We start from the raw sequence: 21341 nt of genomic DNA on the forward strand, positions 1-21341 counted from the left end.
CGTTGAAAACCTACCAGGGAATCCCCCCACGTACAGGGGAAGAGCAGGGGCAAGCAGAAACATAGACCTAACCTTAACGAACAATCAAATGTCAGCACTCATAGAAAACTGGGAGGTACATGATATGGTAACCACCAGCGACCATAATCTGATATCTTTTTTAATATAAAATTGGGAACCTCACTGGAAAACAAAAATGATCGGGCTATAACATACAACTGGAGCAGGACGGATGCAAATATCCTTCTCGAAAACATAAATCTTCCTGAAAATCTAGGACCGGAGAGAAGCATTGACGATTGGGCAACCCTGCTCACAAAAAATCTACAAATGGGCATTGTAGCATCCACACCGAGAAGAGGACAAAATATCCCAACCAAACCATGGTCGGCAACGATGATGGATGTACTAAGAGCCAATATGGGGATATGAGCTCAAAACTATAGATTTCGGATCCCGAAATCAGATAGATGTTTAATAATGCATACATACACACAATACTTATACTGTATTTTAAACATATTCCAGGGAAGGTTCATGTAAAAATGAAAGGTATAGGTGTAAATAACATTATACTGTACTGAAACCAATGTAATCATACTAAATTACAAGGGCCACTATTTATATTTTGAGCCTTGGCAACACTGATTGAAGTTAGGCGCGATTTGACGTTTGCACGGAATCGTCTGGCATATAGACCATAACGTACTTCAAATGTTTTGTCAATAGCTTCATTTGTGTTGTTTATGTTGCCTTGGAGATTGCGCGACAACAATAAAATGGAATTAACTCGTGAACATTTTCGTGCGATGATTTTTTACGATTTTCGACGTGGATTATCAAGACAAGAATGCGTCGATCAACTTACTTCCACATTTGGCGATGAAGCCCCATCCTTTGCCACTGTGAAACGCTGGTATAACGAATTTAATCGTGGCCGCCATTCGCTCACCGACGAGATTCGCGAAGGTCGTCCAAAATCAGTTGTTGTTCAAGAAAACATAGATGCTGTGCAAAACCTAATACTGCAAGATCGTCATGTGACATACTGTGAGATTGAGGCAACCATAGGCATTAGTTCCACCAGCATATATAAAATATTACATGATCATTTAGCTGTGAGAAAGGTATGTTCTCGTTGGATCCCACACAATTTGACAAAAACTCAAAAAGACGCTCGCGTCAATTGGTGCAAACAAATGCTCAATAAATACAATCGTGGTGCTTCAAACGACGTATATAAGATTGTAACAGGTGACGAATCATGGATATATGCATATGAGCCGGAACGTAAACAGCAGTCGACTGTGTGGGTGTTTCAAGATGAACCCAATCCAACAAAAGTTGTTCGCGCTCGAAGCACATCGAAACAAAAGGTCGCCTGTTTTTTCGGGAAAACTGGTCATGTGGCAACTGTGCCTTTAGAGGAACGTAGAACGGTCAACTCTGAATGGTACACAACAATTTGTTTGCCAGAGGTCTTCGGTCAAATACGGAAAACAAACAGACGCCGTCGGATCATTCTTCATCAAGGCAATGCCAGCTGTCACACATCTCGTCTATCAACCGACTTTATGAACAGTCAAAAAATCGAATTGATGGGTCATCCGCCGTACAGTCCTAATTTGGCACCCAATGACTTCTTCTTGTTCCCGAATATCAAGAATAAATTGCGTGGACAACGATTTTCGTCGGCGGAAGACGCCGTTGATGCGTTCAAAAACCATATTATGGAGGTGTCTCAAGAAGATTGGAAAAACTGCTTTGACAAATGGTTCGAACGAATGCAAAAGTATATTGACCATAAAGGAGAGTACTTCGAAAAACAATAAAGCAGTTTTCAATGCCAAATTCCTGGTTTTTTATTGTTAGGCTCAAAATATAAATAGCGACCCTCGTATATTTTATGTTATATATTATGTTATTAATTATTATTGTATTTGTCAATTTTTATTTCCAGATTTATGTAAAATGCAAATTTCAAATAAAGCAATGGAGTGTAACAATAACGGGGGAACCGTAAAACGAGCAACTGCCGTCCCAGTTTACCACAAAAGCACTGGGACATGCATACCCTCGAATGTATGCGGGTGGAGGTTAGGATACATTCGGGGGTTCCCCCCTTAGTCAACATAATTGTGGGGTTTGTGTCGTCAATTTCATCTTGCCACCATTCATCCTTATCTTCCCGATTACCCAAAGGTGGCAGAAAAGCGAAGTAAAATAAAACAAATAATTTACTCATTTATATGAATATGGCGTCCTATGATTGTAATGTAAACTGTGAGCACGTGTGTTTTCTTTACTATATCAAACAAATGCTAATTAAAATTCGATATTTTTATCTATAACAACAAAGTTTGTTGCGGAGGGAGTGAATCGATTCCAGAGTGGAACAGTGAATTTTCCGAAACCACCGTTATGTTGCACGCACAGCTCAAAACGAAATCTCCACTCCACAGCATTTTATGGATCATTCTGTGGAGAATGTTCTGAACTTTGACCTCGGTTTTTATGTGATCCCCACACATGCATAAACCTTGAGCAAAGTGAGAACTGGTCTCCATGGAGTCCATTCCACTTTCCTCGGCGTCCAAATCAATGTTCAGTACACTGTGTTTTCCATATTATACAAAAAAGGGTACAGACTTACAAGACACCCTGTAGAAATTCCATATTAATTTAATGTTCTCGCCTTCAATTTGAGCACTCCTTGTCGCCTATTTACAAATATTTCAGTACTGGGGCCTATGGTTTGGTAATTTCACACAAAATGTTTATCCTGTAATAAACTCACCCAAGTATACGAAGTACGTATCCTTATCTTGTGTCAGTATGTCACGTGCTATGTCCGGTGCGAAGATATTGGAAGATCCACATCATATCCAACAAAACACTGGTTACAACAATTGCATTAGTTCTCCAGACGTTTACGTAAGAACATCTTAACTCCATTCCCGATTAGAAAACCGCACTCAGAAACGCACTATACATCGTACACTCACGTCCAGGGCCACACTGGAAGTCAAAACGAAAGAAAGTGCAAGTCGCAATATCGAAGAACACCAAAAAAGCAGACTTCCTTCAACGTTTCCTCTTCATCGCACTTTTCCCTCCCAAACCGCACGCCAGGGAAGAGGAACTCTGTTCCAGCCCAGTTGCGAGTAACATCAGAACATCTCACAGCAACATGGAGGAATCCGCCATGTCAATTTTTTCCGCCGACGCAGCGTACACCATACTTGTCGTGTCGGAATTCCCTACGCAACTAATTACACATAACTGTGCGGTCGGAGGCAGCGTGACAGTCGGAAGTAGGACTTGAAACGCTTTCCTTCTTCAAAGCGGCTGAGTTCCGAAAGACCGTTACGACTCCAGCCCCCTCAGACACACTGGCGGATCTAGAAGTTGCGGATGGGAGGAAGTTGTAAACAGGAAACAAGCTGACTTCAATGTTCTACAGAAGTGTTTCTCAACCGCCGGCCCGCGGGCCGGTTTGCACCAATTATACCGGGCCCCGAGTCGTTCTGAAGTTTTCGACTTGCAGCCCAAGCTGACAACCACAGGCAACAAGACCCCGCAATTTTCAGGATTATTATTTTCGTTAACAATTTGGGACCTGGGAACCAAAGTAATAAAGAGCAATATTTGAGATTTCACAAATGTATGCGTTACTTAGCAAATAATCCTGCATGTTATGCATATGGGATGAAAAACTTTTCAAGTCTGCCACCCCCCCTCCCCAAGTTCGAGTCTGCTGGCAACCACCTGCAAAGATGGCCTCTCGTTAGTTCAGAAATACGAGGAAATTCTATCTCACCAGTGCTGGCGAGAAAACAAAGCCGCTGAGGGGGGGACTGTCTCCCGGGCAGCCTCCAAATTAGAATTTTAACGGTTGGGTCTTTCTCGAGTTAGTGTGGGAAGGGTGAAGCCACTTGCAGCCCCAGCTGGCAACCGCCTGGAGAGATGACCGTTCGTTCGGGGTTCTCAACCTTCGTGAACCCGCGACCCGATAAATTCATAATAATTCCCCAGTAATAAATAAATTATGGCATAATCACAGAGTATTAGATTGTGCCCACGCTTGTTGTCAAATATAAAAATTGATTTAAATTAAGTTAGTTGACAACGACTGAATCTAATGGAACCTTTAGTTTCTTCTGGCCAATATCATTAAATTAATTTGGTACATGCTGATTTTCATTGCCATGTTCTATTTCGGACCACGACAAAATTCCAATTTATCAGAATATTTCAACTTCAGTATATTTGTTAACGAAAATTGCTGCGCAAACTAAATTGAGCGTGGTGCCCGTTCGTCAACCTCCAAATCTGGAGGCGGGAAATAATAAACGCGCCCCCAGCTTAGATCGTTTGTTCGCTCACAGTCACTGTCGCGAAAGCATTTCCGGTTATCGGAGTCTACCTCGAAACCAGAACGGAAGGCCATGTATCCAGGTTGTTGCCAGCTTGGGCTGCAAGTCGCTTTATCCCTTCCGGCCCTAAGCCGAGAAGAGCTCCACGCCTGTAATTCAAATTTGGAAGTTGATTTGATTTCTCACGAGCAATGGCGCTAAACGATTTCCTCCTATTGCTGGTGAACCCAGAATGAATGGACATCTTTTCACGTCGTTGCCAGCTTGGGCTGCAAGTCGCAAATTTCAGAACCTCTCGCCGCCCAGTTTGATTGACGCCAGGGCCCGGCGGTTGAAACACTGTTCCATAGGGATTAGCATATTGTTTTGCAAAAATAGAGGTCCACGACTGGAATAGATGTTAATTATTGTTAAGTCATTATTATAATTCCTCCTATTACCACGTTAAACTGAACAAACAGATATGAGGAGTAAAGCTGGAGGCAACAAATGTTAATTTGTTGATCCCGAAGGTGCGCCCAGTCCCCACACACTAATCCTCATCGCCCCGGATTTCCCACAGCTCCTAACTATTATCTCAAGGGGTATCTGGTTCGATCCCCTTTTGAAGCATATTGCACAGGGGTTCGGATACAAATTCAAACTGTAGGTCAGACCATTTTTACTATCATGGTTGTATGGTTGTGATTGTTATTCTAAATAATAACTATTATAAACTAAAGAAACAAACCAATTTTATTTCAAATTTATTGATGTCGTTTTTATTACTATTATTAGGATTAAATCCTTGAAGAGAGACTGACATTCGATCCACAAATGTTTTTCATTATTTTTTAAAAATTTCATAAAGTTAGTGTCCTGAAATTCATAGTTCTATTTTATTACTAACTTTTACACACAAAGTCAGTGGCATTCTTTTTTAATTTTGAAAGCTGTGGAACCAATTATTATTTGAATTAAATGGTTTAATATGAAAACGTAACCTGGTTCCTGAATTTCACACATTCTTTTTCAATCTAACGCAGTTTTTACTTTCGTCATTCTGTCCCAATAACTAACTGAATAATACACACTGTGCGCTCCTCCCACGTGCGCTTCTCCCACGACACCGCTGGTAGTTGTGTTTTCGCCCACATATGCCACCGGGTCTATCACCTATTGCCTAATATAACAATATTCCAAACTCCTTGTGAAGAATGTATTTCTGTTACCAATACAAAAAACAAACTTTCTGCTTTATTGAAAATTGAAATGAACGATGCCAATTTCCAGGGAAGGGTCGATGGACATGTTCGATCCCCCCCCCATCCCTTTCCGACGCCCATCCATGCCATCACAAATACAGAAAATGCTTATTCAGAAGAGTTTTGTCTCTCAAAATGGCTTCAGTAAATGATATTGCTGTTGAGTTAGATCTGAGGTTTTCAAAGTTCAACAGGCTGAAAACAATAAAATTATCTTTACTTCAAATCAAACCTTTGAACTTGATTCCATTGATTTCAGTTGCAAGTGTTCTTCAATATCATGCAATCATCAATTCTCGTCGTCTCGATTAGTTATAACAGTGCTGAAAACGACGTAAAGCAAGAAAAATCCATCTCGACCGCGTTACACACTCCGGGAGGGCAAGAATATCCAACGCAGAATCTCCAGTCGACTTTCCGCCAACTACATCTGAACCCACTAAATTGAGATTTGCCGACTTCTCCTGCAAGTTGGCAACTCTGGCAAAAGAGCATCCGAGAGGTCCGCTTGCCAAGGAGAACTGGTTTAATGTTACAGCGGCGACATACATTCGTGATATGTGGAGGAGAGTATGAATTTTTGTGGCAGCAAAAGCGCCGGGGGAAAATGTTGGCAGACCTACATAAACTTCACGGGAAAAGCCTATGCTCTCACTCTTAGCGGGCGGTTTCCTCGATCCTGTCCGCCCATGCAAGGTGACACCTTCGCTTACTCCCGAATTCGCGATTCGGATTACCCCCTCCAGGCGTATCATCAATGGTATATGCGTTCAGAGACGAGCGAACTTTGTATTCACGAACGTTTTCACATGATGTGAATGCAGTCAACGTCAATGACCATCTCGTGGGTCTAGATGTCGTCCGCTATGTTTACTGTGTCCTTTTAGACAAAGGACAACCGCTTAATTTTAAACGACAAGGGGCGATCGCTCAATTTTAGATGTTGTGGGGCGATCACTTAATTTTAGTCGTAGTGAGGCGATCACTCAATGTTAGTCGCTAGGGGATGATCGCTCAATTTTTAGGCCGTCGTGGGGCGATCGTTCAATTGTAAAGGCCAGAGAGCGACCGCTCGATTTTAGACGTCAGGGGGGTAATCTGTCAATTTTAGACATCAGGGGCGTTCGTTTACTTTCGGATGTCAAAGGCGATCTCACCTAATTTTAAACGTTAAAGGTTGATGCACTTGCCGTTTACTCTTAATTGACGATTCGTTATTATTTTTCGCCGTTTCGAGAGCGACCTTTAAATTGTTAAACCTTACAGTGCACTGTCGGTTAAATTTAGACGTCGGGAGAGGAAGATAGTAATCACTTCATTTTAGACCTCAAGGTTGGAGGTATCGCTACCTACTATTTCAAAAACTAATGGTTTAGTGTTACTTTTAATCAAGGGTGAGATCGCTTATCATACACACGATTGTAATTGGCTATTAATTTACATTATTGTTGGTTTTAGATGTCCCTACCTTATCCACTAATCCGCCCATGTGTGAATGCAGTGAGGTGGACTTAACATCCTTAACCAACCTACGCAAAACATAAATACTAACACCGCGATAGGTAACTAGACTTAACGTGCACTGAACATACACATGGATGTAGCTCTCCGGCTAACAAGGCAACCATTTACGCTTTGCATAAGTCAGGGTAATAAGGTGTGGTGTTGAGACGTCATATATTGAAGGGTGCGGCTTCATGATACACTTGCTTCCGAGAAGTAAAACACGCATCCCAGACACATGAAATTTCAGAACAAGCTAGCTGGGGGCTTCGGTGAAGAAATCACTGACCAGGTAACAAGAACTCCTCAAAGAGGTGTCACAAATGTATGATAAAAATTGCCAGTTTTGTAGTTTAAATTTTACCTTCAACAACTATTCCGTTCACATAAACTTATCCTTTCAATTCTGCTTGGCCATATGAGGTAATGCAGAACCATTGGTCAATTTTATCCAGAGTCGTTCCATGTCAAATCACCCAGAGGTGGTTGCTTGACCATTTTGTTAATTTTTTATATTTTCACCATAGGTGGTCTTGCTAGTGACCTGCTCAAAAATATATTTTTTTTTGAAAAATCTTCCGCCATCTTGGATTTCTGCTCATTTTTCATCACTGCGGGAAGCAAAAATGAGTGTTTACAAGGGTTTTGAAAAAAGGTTGCTGTGTGATTTCTATTACAGATGGAATGTTCTAGTTTTCACTGCCTGAAAGTAGAGATTCTGGCCTTTCAGAAAATGTATATACAGTAGAGCGTCGATTATCCGAAGTAATTGGGGGACATGGGTGTTCGGAAAACTGGTTTGTTCGGATAATCGAACTGTACATGTTTATTTGCCAAAAAGAAGTACTGTACAGTAAATTTATTCATAAAAACAGGCATCTCTTTAAGTATTACAAAGTAACGTACAAAGGCAACTTTAGTAGGAATATATAGTATGTGGTACAGTTTATTAAACAAAAATATGTACATATTACATAAGCATTTTGCATGAACAATACATACACCGACAGAAGTGTGCTGATTGTTGAAACACAGCGACTGGCGGCTTGGCCGGTCAGCAGCGCCTTATGAAGGCCCCATTAGAAGCAATGTTCCGCCAGCGGTGGCTCAGTGCGGCGACTACTGTGGGAAACTTGGTTTGGGAGTGAGGGGGATGATGGACGGTAGGGTGGGAGAGTAACAGGTGCGAGCGAGTACACAGTTCGGTTAAGCGGTCGTTCGGTTGACCGACGTTCGGATAATCGACGCTCTACTGTATATGTAAGGTAAGAATTAAGTAACTGGGACTTTAATGGGTTTCAATATAACCATCGTAACGGGAAATTTTGCCAATTTTAAAGGTCTGTAAAATCAAAAGGGCTTGAAACCACAGGATGGAATTCTTTTTGCAAGAACTGAGTGGAAGGCTTTTCAGCCATGGTGAAACAAATCCGGGGTTGTAAGCCCTTCTGTCCGATTTTTAGTTCTGAAATCCGAAAATTTCCAAAATTTGTGAATTTCAAGGTCAAATATCTCTAAAGGGGGACCTGCTAAAAATTAGAAATTTTGGCCATGGATACTCCTACTAGTACTTAGTAAAACTTGTGAATTTCATTTTGGGGTTCACACCGATGTTCATGTTACAGGCTGTCAAATATCTCTAAAAATGATATCGTGAAAACATAATAATAAATAGGCTTAAAGTGACCTGATTTCCATTATTTTATAATCTAGTTATTTTATAAGGGTAAACAGAAATTAAAATAGATAAACTAGTTTGTTAGTAGTTGATATATTTCAATATATACTTAGTGTGCTTTTGTTAATAAAAATCAAATCAAATCAAAATCATTTTTTGGATTGAGAAGGCAAATGTTAGTAAACAAACAAGAGTACTATTATGTCAGTAAGTATATGCAAGTTGCATGCACATGTTTCTTAAAGGTTTATGAATATCCAATACTATCAAACCTTACTCAATACATCCACTCTGGTACATAACAATTGTATGTGAAATATAACATAATATATAAAACAATTGTCTGTGAAATATAATATAAGCTACCTGTAAAATATGACAAGCATTTAAATGCTTGAGAATATACGTATTCAAGTTCTTCCTCTATTTTTTGTATCCCAGTCACATATACACTGTGATATACACAGTTTACAATTACAATTACACAAGACTTAAAATTACATGAACTGAATCCTGATTTGGACAATTCTGATGATGACGACGAGAAAAAAATTACTTACAAACAATGAATAACAACAGATCGTTGCAATTTGATCTCTGTTGTAGAAACAATTTCAGAGTTTAAAGAAAATTTAGCTTCGAAGTTACTGCAATTAAAAAGTCACCACTTTATTGCTCAGAGTCAATCAGAATTTTGCAAAAGAACGAAAGAAAGTCTTTCTCCGGATGAATGTGTAGTGATTGGTGATTTCTCTGAAAACTTCACATTTGTTGTACAAGATGAAATCCAGTTACCACTGGATTAATGCTCAAGCTACTGTCCACCCCTTTTTTCGTCTACTTTAAGACTAATTCTTCAGATGATCTATGCATCAAAAGTCTTTGTATTATAAGTGACTGCATTGTACACAATACAACTGCTGTTTACGCTTTCCAAAAGCAGCTGATTCCATTTGTTCAAACGTTCGGTAAATATGCGATAACGCCCGGACACCTTTCACTCATTTATTTCCTTAATTTAACCACTGGTACTTACCTATTTTGCCTTGCGGAACATTCTTTAAGGTGAAGTTATGCCTTTTTCCATAAAATACTGTCAACTTTTCATATTACGATTGATTATTTGTCTTACTCGTTCCGCTTCTGTAATAGACAATATGGCATGCACTCGTAATGGATCATCACGCGTCATGACGCACCAGCTTGTGTTTTGTCGATTTTCAGTGTACAAGCAGTGTTTCAAACCTTCATGACGGAAAATTATGTACTATTTCGATTTTTTTTTCATGTTTACCTCCACAAACCATGCACGTTAACCCCAAAAACCAGATATTTTTATCTTTTTTTCATGGCTCCATGGATTGAGAGACAGACAAGATCCCCTGTAACTTTGAGGTCCATGTGTAGATAGTGTATATCTATATATATAGATGTAATGTTGTATTATGTGTAGTGATATATGGAATTGTAAATGTCATTGTGATGTAATATATTGAATTGTAAACTGTGTATATCACAGTGGTATATGTAACTGGGATACAAAAAATAGAGGAAGAACTTGAATATGTATATTCTCAAGCGTGTAAATGCTTGTCATATTTTACAGGTATCTTATGTCATATTTCGCAGACAATTGTTGTATATATTATGTTATATTTGGCATACAATTTTGTTATGTACCAGAGTGGATGTATTGAGTAAGGTTTGATAGTATTGGATATTCCTAAACCTTTAAGAAACATGTGCATGCAACTTGTATATACTTACTGACATAATAGTACTCTTGTTTGTTTACTCACATTTGTCTTCTCAATCCAAAAAATGATTTTGATTTGATTTGATTTTTATTAACAAAAGCACACTAAGTATATATGAAATATATCAACTACTAACAAACTAGTTTATCTATTTTAATTTCTGTTTACCCTTATAAAATAACTAATTATAAAATAATGGAAATCAGGTCACTTTAAGCCTATTTATTATTATGTTTTCACGATGTCATTTTTAGAGATATTTGACAGCCTGTAACATGAACATCGGTGTGAACCCCAAAATGAAATTCACAGGTTTTACTAGGTACTAGTAGGAGTATCCATGGCCAAAATTTCTAATTTTTGGCAGGTCCCCCTTTAGAGATATTTGACCTTGTTTCACCATGGCTGAAAAGCCTTCCACTCATAGTTCTTGCAAAAATAATTCCATCCTGTGGTTTCAAGCCCTTTTGATTTTACAGACCTTTAAAATTGGCAAAATTTCCCGTTACGGTGGTTATATTGAAACCCATTAAAGTCCCAGTTACTTAAATCTTACCTTACGGATATATACATTTTCTGAAAGGCCAGAATATCTACTTTCAGGCAGTGAAAACTAGAACATTCCATCTGTAATAGAAATCACACAGCAACCTTTTTTCAAAACCCTTGTAAACGCTCATTTTGCTTCCCGCAGTGATGAAAAATGAGCAGAAATCCAAGATGGCGGAAGATTTTTTTTTAAAAAAAAATCTTTTTGAGCAGGTCACTAGCAAGACCACCTATGGTGAAAATATAAAAAAATTAACAAAATGGTCAAGCAACCAATTGATTTAAAATTGGGTGATTTCACATGGAATGACTCTCCAGTGATAACCGCAGACTCCAGGCAGAGGGGATGTACCACTTAGAGAAAAAAAAGCTTCCCTCCATTAAACAAACCTTTTAATGGATGCCTACGTACAACGTACATCATCAATCTGACCTACTCGTATGCACATGCTAAGATGAACCACACACATCTGTGTACCGGTAACACGCATGCCTCATTGCAGGCAAAGACTATGTCGGATTACTTTCCAACAACACATGTCATCATACACACTCGCCGAGCGCGCATTTTCCACCGCAAACAGCATTCAAGTAGGGCATTGAGAGTGCGCTATTGTCAGCAATGAAGAACGCCCTAGTTAACGCAAAAGGTTTTTCTTAGAATGATACTTGGAAACTGCGCATCAGCATTACATTTTCCCAATTATCAGCATCATTATAACAGAAACCTAATGAGCACACCATAGTTTCGCCTTGAAGTTGATAAAAGCCGGCACAGTATTGGCTATTCATGTTTGCCGTCCTTGTTGAAGATGAATATTCAGTGCCAAGAATCCCAAGCGACGTAACACTTTCTTTCTTATCGCTTGCAAGACATGCCGCGTGCAAAACGGTATAGTTTAGAGCCCCCACAAGGACTACCGGTTGGTTCCCCAGAAAGCTTTGCACATGAAATGTGTAATGAGAAAAAAAAATCCAAATGTGATTCCTCAAGGTGAAAAAAAACTTATCACATCCAAAGCCAGCTACTTTCGGAGCATGTCTGGTTGGCAGGCTCCTCCCACTCAATTATTTTCGATTTCCAAGCGCATGCGCAGGAGGTTACCTAGAGCATTGTTCTCTGCGTTGTTGCCACATTGCTACATGTGCACGACTTCAGCGTTCCGGGTTTACGACAACGTATGATCTCGTTTCGCAATCCGTCTTTGTAATATAAGTGTTACAACAATGGCATCAATATTAGTTCGTAACAATGTACATGACAATCGTCCGTGTCCCTTTGTTATAAACATCAAGAAATAACGGGGAGAATGCAGGAAGGAATGTTATTCTGTTGTTGGTCAGGCAGGAAAGGACTTTTCATGTCAATACTGGCTTTACAAGGGTTAAAGCATGTTCCGTACAAGGGCCGAATCTCCGTGTGGAAGATGCTTACCAGGGCCATGGATTCCTGGTTTTGGCTCGTCCTAATCCTAGAGTATAATATTGTTGACTTCAGCGTTGCCATGTGTTTAGGTTGTCTCAGAAGGTTTGGGGTATCTAGGTGGAGATTTTTTCAATGGACTCTAGATAACGTTTTTTATTTGGCATTGAATCGAATACTGGTGTGAGATCTTTACATATCTGATGAAAATCAGCTGAAATAGACGAACTTGATAAGGCATGTTTTGATATATTTTACCAATTTCGAGTTTTTACAACATATTTCTTCAATTTTCTCGTAATAAGACATATTTCTGTATAATTTCGTAATTGTCTTGCTTACAATAGGTTATTTTATGATTTACTCTTCGTTACCTTTAGCGCAACGGATAGTTTATATTATCGATTTCAGGATGAGGAAATTTCGTAAAGAAATATAAAAAAGATGCAGTCTTTTCTTACCCACTATTACATAACAATAATACCCATCTTTTTTAGACCGCTGACAATTGATAGCCGTGCGAACATTATTGACGAAAACTGTTCCGTCATTGTTGTGCTGGCACGAGAATCACCGCAAACTACATTCTTCGGTTAAAGGGATTCTGACTTCATTTCATATCCCACCCCCACCCTAGTAGATCTTCCCTGGAAGATACTGACTTCCCATACAATGAGAAATTCGAAAGTACTGTTGAGAGTATTTTTGGCTTTACTGGGAATATTTTTGCATTTTTCTGACATTTTTTAATTTATGACAATTTTTATGACATAATTACATACATATTTTACAGTTTTTTGGACAAAGTCCCGGGCCCTACTAATCATATTTCATTATGATTTAGTTACTTTATGTTGATTTTCTACCTCCTGGGAGGCTTCCCGATGGCGCAACGTTGCCTTCTAATCAAGATGTCCAGGTTCGATGTACTGTGGGGGCATGTAGTGGTTCGGATCTTACTGTAAACTGCAGGTCCAGTCTCGGTTAGCCCGCCCTACTGTGTATGGGGTGGACTTAAAAATAAAATTCAATCAATCTAACTAACTATCTACCATCTGGGTTAATCGTGACGATAAGAACTAAAAGAGACAAGTGAACAAACACAATGACGCATTCACATTTGAAACACATTCGAACCTAGGACACCTAACTTGTCAACACGTTACCCTAACAGCTATGCCACGGAAGCCAGCAGAGGCGAAGATATAGTACAAGCAATGCAAGCACTGCTTGCATTATTCGAATATCATTTAATATACTTAATGTTTTAGCCTTATTTCGTTTCCATCGCACTCGATTTAGCGAAAAATTACGGCCGCAAACTCCCTCAGCAGCTCTGTAGCAAGCAGCAGCCTCAATGCTTGCGGCTGCTCTGCGGGAAAATAACGCACCCGAAGGAGTCACATGGCGAAGCGTGAAATTCGAGTGGAACCCGTCCACAACGCTTATACCAAAAGCTCTGCTTGCTGAGCTTGCGTTATTCCCGAAAATAGCCGAGCTCAACCGAAAGCAGAAGGATATAGTATTGCCACCAAAAACTAGGAGTAAAGAATATTTGTCTTCATGAACACGTAAATAAGATCGCGAATATAAAAATATTTCTTAGTCATAAAATAACTAAAATAAGTTATTATAATTGTTCTAAATTCCATATATATATATCATTTTATATTACAATTTATTTTAGATTTCGCGAATTGTAAAACTCGTAAAAAAATGGATATTGGGAGTTCGGGCGAGATGGTAAAGGGCGGGGGTTTGTGTTTCCAGGAAGTGAGATGTCTGCACCCCAGAGTTTCCCCAGGGAGGGAGGGAAGATTCGACGAACCTTGGTCTGCAGCCTGTGTCCAGCTCGGTCCAGCTCAAATTACGTCAAAAGTGTTGACCGCACCAGTGTTTGCAACTGCCAAATTATTTACACAGTAATTCAAGTGAGCTGTTTCACAAATTTTACAACCACATTCAATAAATTGACTGCTTTTGAATAAAACTTGGGGTGAAAATAAAGCTATCTAAAAAGAACTCTCTACTGATATTTACACAGCACAATTAAATCGTATACATTGTACACATTATGAACACAAGAACATGTTTTAAGTTTAATTATTATGACACAAGTGGTGCTCCCAGGATTTTTTTGTAGTAGTGTCCTCATTTTGTCATCTTTTCCTGCCTTTGACTTTCCTTTTCTTAGGAATACTGGGCCAAAGGGGGGCCAACCCTCCCCCGGCCCCAGCCCCGCCTCTGTATGACACTTTATTATTTAAATATTATGTATATACTCTTTCTGCTGTAATGATTCTGATTCCACCGCTTAATTTCTATCTCCATACTGATATATCTTTCCTTCCCATGAGGGATAAAATGAAGGAAATAGGTTGGTATCACTTTCGGTCGTTTCAGAGATTTCCAAAGTGATCTTGCGTGGATGCTTTCCAGTTGTGGAAAGAGCATGGGAGTGTCTTCACGTTTTGAGAACCTTGAAGCCCTAAGATTTGTTGAATTGTTCGATAGCGGGAAATTTCCTATATATGCAAAGGAGTTTGGAATTCTTTGTGGTGAGTACATCGTCTATGCATGTGTTTCTTTTGTTTGAAATGGAATTTTTAAAGTTTGTGTTTAACTTTTTATTTTAATGTTTGACTCCGAATACGATTTTTAGGGTGCCCACAAATCCTAAATTACAATCACGCAGTGTAAATTAAATAAATGAGTTATTTTACCTAAATCCGTTTGGTCACCGTTTGTCCACATTAAAAAATTATGAACAAATAAAAGTACTAATATATAAATAAGAAAATACGTACCCCTTTAGTCGTATGCGGAAAGTTCGCATATGTAAGACGTTTACTACCATACGAATAACATTACCTGGAATTTCGAAAGTAAATGTGACGTTTGAGGATCATATGGTTTATTTTTAGAACCGTCACTTTATTATGATATTTTGACAAATCCAGCGACCGGGCCAATGAGGCTATAAACCTTTAATCCCCCTCTTGGCGTGGCATTGTACTACATGTTTTGTTGTACTGAAACATTGCTTGCCTCCTTCGTAAGACTACGCTTCGCTACTGGAAGCCAGCACCTTCAACACCTAAGACATAAAAGAAAGGAAGTGTCAAAATAAACAATGGAATAACACTCGGCCAGTGTACCAAAGATAACGGCGATATAACGGGATTTCCTCTGACGGCAATTTCCACAAAGATTGTAGGAATGCTAATCTGAAAAACCGTAACCAAAGTCGCCAAACCCTGAAGCTACAGGCAAAAGGTGTTGAAAGACCTTTCTTTGACCTCGCCCAGATAGCAAGGCATCCTCACAATGAGAGCTGAAAACATGCATCACCACCGAACCGCTAAAAATGACCTTCTGAGACAGACAGAAGCGATGCGTAGGCAGGTATGAGGTCATTCCCAAACAATCCTCGACTACTGCCTCAAATTCTAGTCCTCTTGCCTCCAGGGTATCTTCGGGCCGCCGAAGCACGTCGGAAGTTCAATCTGGACAGCAATAAATCTTGAAAATCTTGACATGATTCCTGAAGCATACATAAAGTAATGAAGAAAAATGCTCGGGACCCCAGGTTTTAGTTGGGACGATACCGAATTTGACTGGACGAGACCTGACACAGCTTGGACGTCTGGAGAATGAGAAAGAGCGTCTCGGATTGCAAATGTCCGCCTCGGTCTCGTCTCGTGATACACCCAACAGCAAAAATAATACCACAACCATTTTCAGTCTGTTTTCTGCATTCTGATAACACAGAGATTTCCATTCCTTAATACAACACAAGATCTAGAATAAAAATAGCGACGTATGAACGGCTGTATTATTCTGGCTTTCACAGTAAGCTGGTAGAAGCTAGCTTAAAATACAATTAATTAATTAATTCTCAGCAGTGCACGCCACCTCAAGGGCGGATAAAATATCTTTAGGTGGGCTCTGGTTCAGTGGTCATGGCTGGGAATTTTTCAAGATGGAGCGACGTTCATGAACGTTGTGCTGTACTGGAGTATTCTTGTTTATGGCTCAAATTCATACTTATAATGCAATTATTACAAATATTTTGTATGCAATTTTTATTAGTGTTAAAAATTCGGCATATACCGGGTGTCCGAGAAGTGTTTGTATGAAAACAAAAATTGACTGTATCCGCTATATGCAACATAGACATGAAAAAATAGTACCAAAATGTTCGGAAACTATTCAAGTTTTTTTTTGTTTCAGATTTCTGTACCGTTGCAGTAGTGTAGCAGTGCCAGTGTCCAGCAAACCGGAAATGTACACAAATCAGAAAAAGGCTGAGTGTGTCCTGTGGTTTCACGAGAACAGGTCACAAAAAACAGTGCAGAGACAGTTTCAAACATCGTGCGTATCTGGGGTAAAGAGCCCCCTCATGAGGTGAGGAAGTCGACCATGGGCAACCCGAAGGAGAACGTTTGGTGCGCGCTGCTGAATGACAGAATAATCGAACCATTCTTTTTCTGTGACGACACCGTAACATCTGGAGTGTATCTCGACATGTTGCAATTGTTTGCTGTTCCTCAATTGCTAGAATACCACCCAGATGTTATCTTTCAACAAGACGGTGCACCGCCACATTGGAGTCTGGAGGTTCGTTCCTACCTTGAACAGACATTTCCTGGAAAATGGATTGGTCGAGATGGACCGACGGCGTGGCCTGAACGATCTCCAGACATAACCCCTTTAGATTTTTTCTATGGAGTTATGTGAAAGACAATGTCTACAGAACTCCTCCATCCGATCTTGCAACTCTGCAACAACGGATAACCCAAGTCATCACATCAATCCCTCCTTTGATGTTGGCTAATGCATGGCGAAAAGTTGAATTTCGACTAGATGTACTCCGTGCTACCAAGGGTGCTCACGTGGAGATTTATTGATTACTTTCCTATTGCCAATAAAACTTGAATAGTTTCCGAACATTTTGGTACCATTTTTTCATGTCTATGTTGCATATAGCGGATACAGTTAATTTTTGTTTTCATACAAAGACTTCTCGGACACCCGGTAAATTTCCTGTATTTTGTAAAATATGACCCTTATAAAAATAAAGCAAAATAAGCTTTCATGGGTTAAAGAAAAAAATTCTCCATGTTTTTTCAAGACAACCTAAGCTTGTAAACGTAGTAATGAAAATATTATATTCAACTGATAAGCTAGCTAACACACACACACACACACACACACACACACACACACACACACACACACACAGAGATATATATATATATAGTCACAGTTACCAGAATACTAAGAACGGTGGACAGACGGGTCGGCTGAGATTATTTTAAGTGGGCTCACCCTCACCCACCCAGTGGCGACGCCACTGATTCTCAAGACAGCTTAATCAGGATCGGACGCACCGTTTAAAGTGGGATCTGAGCCACTGCTCAATGTGCCTCCAAAGGTGATCGAACCCAGGATCCACTGATTACAAGGCATGCCATCATTCTGAGTTTCGTCTCCAGGTATGAATGTCTGGGGTCTCGAGATAATATAAGTATAATAATAATAAGCATCTAACCTTTAAGATTTGGGACACACAGATGTATCATGTGGAAATTTCAGCGAAAAATGCAGGCTCAGCCAGGTCTCCAACCCGGGTTTCTGGCATACTAACTGAACAACAACACGGGTTCGAGTCATGGTAGAGCCTGTTTCGCTGTAATTTGTAACTCCCAATCTGTCCATAGGAATCAGAATTGATAGCTAACATGGATTTAACCTGAGAAAATGCTCTTCTGGGGCCTTTCGCTTTCAATAGTCGTTTCACATGTGTGCAAAAACCTACACCTAAAAATAATTAGCCTTGCAGCACAGCTCCAAAATGGCACTCTACTGAAAGGAGGACCATTACAAGTCTATCACATAATACTTATTATATTTATTTTATTTAAGATAGATTTCTTCTCTTATAGTTCAGCAAACTAATGTGGTGAAAATTGCAACTCTGCAACAACGGATAACCCAAGTCATCACATCAATCCCTCCTTTGATGTTGGCTAATGCATGGCGAAAAGTTGAATTTCGACTAGATGTACTCCGTGCTACCAAGGGTGCTCACGTGGAGATTTATTGATTACTTTCCTATTGCCAATAAAACTTGAATAGTTTCCGAACATTTTGGTACCATTTTTTCATGTCTATGTTGCATATAGCGGATACAGTTAATTTTTGTTTTCATACAAAGACTTCTCGGACACCCGGTAAATTTCCTGTATTTTGTAAAATATGACCCTTATAAAAATAAAGCAAAATAAGCTTTCATGGGTTAAAGAAAAAAATTCTCCATGTTTTTTCAAGACAACCTAAGCTTGTAAACGTAGTAATGAAAATATTATATTCAACTGATAAGCTAGCTAACACACACACACACACACACACACACACACACACACACACACACACAGAGATATATATATATATAGTCACAGTTACCAGAATACTAAGAACGGTGGACAGACGGGTCGGCTGAGATTATTTTAAGTGGGCTCACCCTCACCCACCCAGTGGCGACGCCACTGATTCTCAAGACAGCTTAATCAGGATCGGACGCACCGTTTAAAGTGGGATCTGAGCCACTGCTCAATGTGCCTCCAAAGGTGATCGAACCCAGGATCCACTGATTACAAGGCATGCCATCATTCTGAGTTTCGTCTCCAGGTATGAATGTCTGGGGTCTCGAGATAATATAAGTATAATAATAATAAGCATCTAACCTTTAAGATTTGGGACACACAGATGTATCATGTGGAAATTTCAGCGAAAAATGCAGGCTCAGCCAGGTCTCCAACCCGGGTTTCTGGCATACTAACTGAACAACAACACGGGTTCGAGTCATGGTAGAGCCTGTTTCGCTGTAATTTGTAACTCCCAATCTGTCCATAGGAATCAGAATTGATAGCTAACATGGATTTAACCTGAGAAAATGCTCTTCTGGGGCCTTTCGCTTTCAATAGTCGTTTCACATGTGTGCAAAAACCTACACCTAAAAATAATTAGCCTTGCAGCACAGCTCCAAAATGGCACTCTACTGAAAGGAGGACCATTACAAGTCTATCACATAATACTTATTATATTTATTTTATTTAAGATAGATTTCTTCTCTTATAGTTCAGCAAACTAATGTGGTGAAAATTGAGAAAAAACCCGGAAGAACCATCTCTCACAGTAACAGATGCAATAACTGATAATTTCCTATTTGCTATCCGACGCCAGGAATACCGGGTTCGAATCCCGCCTGGGCATGGATGTTTCTGAGTGTCCATTCATCAATTTCATCATATCATCACTCATTCCCATCTTCGCAAATTAGCCAAAAGTGGCACAAGAAGCGAAGTAAAATACAGCAAGTCAATAAATCTATCAACATATTCGCTATCGGAAACTCCAATGCAGGATACGTTACCCTGAACCAATCAGAATTCGATAACTGTATCCTCAAAAATTCGGATCACCCATCCCTACTTCGGACACAAAATTATGTTCTCTTGCATAGAATTTAACCCAAATCACAGTGAATAATGGCATTTTAAAAATCCAAGGCCGGACTTACTTTTTTTTTTTTACTGTTCATCAAAAGCTCGAGCTAAGTAGGTCGTCTTGAATGACTGCTTCTTCACTATATGTGGGCGAGCGACCTCTTCAATGCAGAAAAAACGTGGATCCGAGAAGTTTTTAGCTCAACGGGTTTACCCTGTTTTCCTGCGTTTCTTTCGGTCACTTTCGTTGACAACCTGCATCGACTTGGCGTTACAGATCTAGCAGCTGAGAATCGCAGTGAGCCGGGAGAAAAATACCCGGGACAGGACGAAAATAAAAGTGCGTTAAAAACATTACCAATAAGCAAATAGTTACCGGTAACTAAAGAAATCAACATTTTTCCAATTGAAATTAACCCGATGTATTGTCACTACATCACTAAATTATTTCGGCAGATAAATGTACAATGGATATAGTTATATTTACGTGTTCTTTTGTACCTTTTTAGGATGTAACTGTACCTTCGAAGTTAAATTGGATACGGGGAACGCCATCACTTCACCAGTTCCACGAATATGATGTCGAATTTACAATCATTCCCCAGCTGTTCTATTGCCATTATGGCGAACCCGTACAAACATGACCCCGCCAATCTCATTGTCACAATGTTGAACCACACAAGTAGCCTCCCACTCTAGCTGTTCCACTGCCACAATATTGAGCCACACTAACACTCACTCAGCTGTTCTACTGCCACTATGTTGAACCCGTACAAGTCTCGCGCTACCTATATTGCTACAATGTTGAAAAGAATAAGTGTCCCCGAGCTACTGCACTGTCACAATATTCAAGACGTACAAGCATCGCTCGAACTATCCCATTGCCACAATGTTGAACCATATAAGTAACCCCCTGATGTTCCACTGCCACAATGTTGAGCCAAACTTACACCCCTCAGCTGTTATACTGCCTTCATGTTGAACTCGTACAATTATCGCTTCACCTATTCCACTGCTACAATGTTGAACCCCAAAAGTAGCCTCTACCTGTTCCATTGCCGCAATGTTGAGCCATACAAATGCAAGCCCAGCTGTTCTATTGCCATTATGTTGAACCCGTGAACTCATCACGCTGCTCATTGCATTGCCATAATGGTGAACCATACAAGCTATTCCAATGCCACTGTGTTGAATCCGTACAAGCATCGGCCCTCCTATCCCTTTGCCACAATGTTGAGCCAAACTATACTTCCTTTCCGGAATGTCTGTAGTAGTGACGCGCAGAGGCGAAAGCTTGTGG

General features: G+C 39.8%; 1 protein-coding gene across 7 annotated transcripts in view; it reads right to left on the bottom strand.

Moving 5' to 3' along the window:
- The window catches only part of LOC145991185 (sphingomyelin phosphodiesterase), a 176469-nt gene that overhangs the window by 134173 nt on the left and 20955 nt on the right, over positions 1–21341 (bottom strand). For 2 of the 7 annotated variants that reach the window (XM_083127057.1, XM_083127056.1), the window contains exon 1: positions 2798–3255. The exons of the other annotated variants lie outside the window; for them this stretch is intronic. The gene's annotated coding sequence lies outside the window, so the exon portion shown is untranslated. Of the gene's footprint in view, positions 1–2797; positions 3256–21341 lie in introns of those variants that run through there. 7 annotated transcript variants of the gene reach the window in all.

This window comes from Lepisma saccharinum, chromosome 8, assembly GCF_977018435.1.
Source record: "Lepisma saccharinum chromosome 8, izLepSacc3.1, whole genome shotgun sequence".
In the NCBI taxonomy this organism is placed as follows: Eukaryota; Metazoa; Arthropoda; class Insecta; order Zygentoma; family Lepismatidae; genus Lepisma; species Lepisma saccharinum.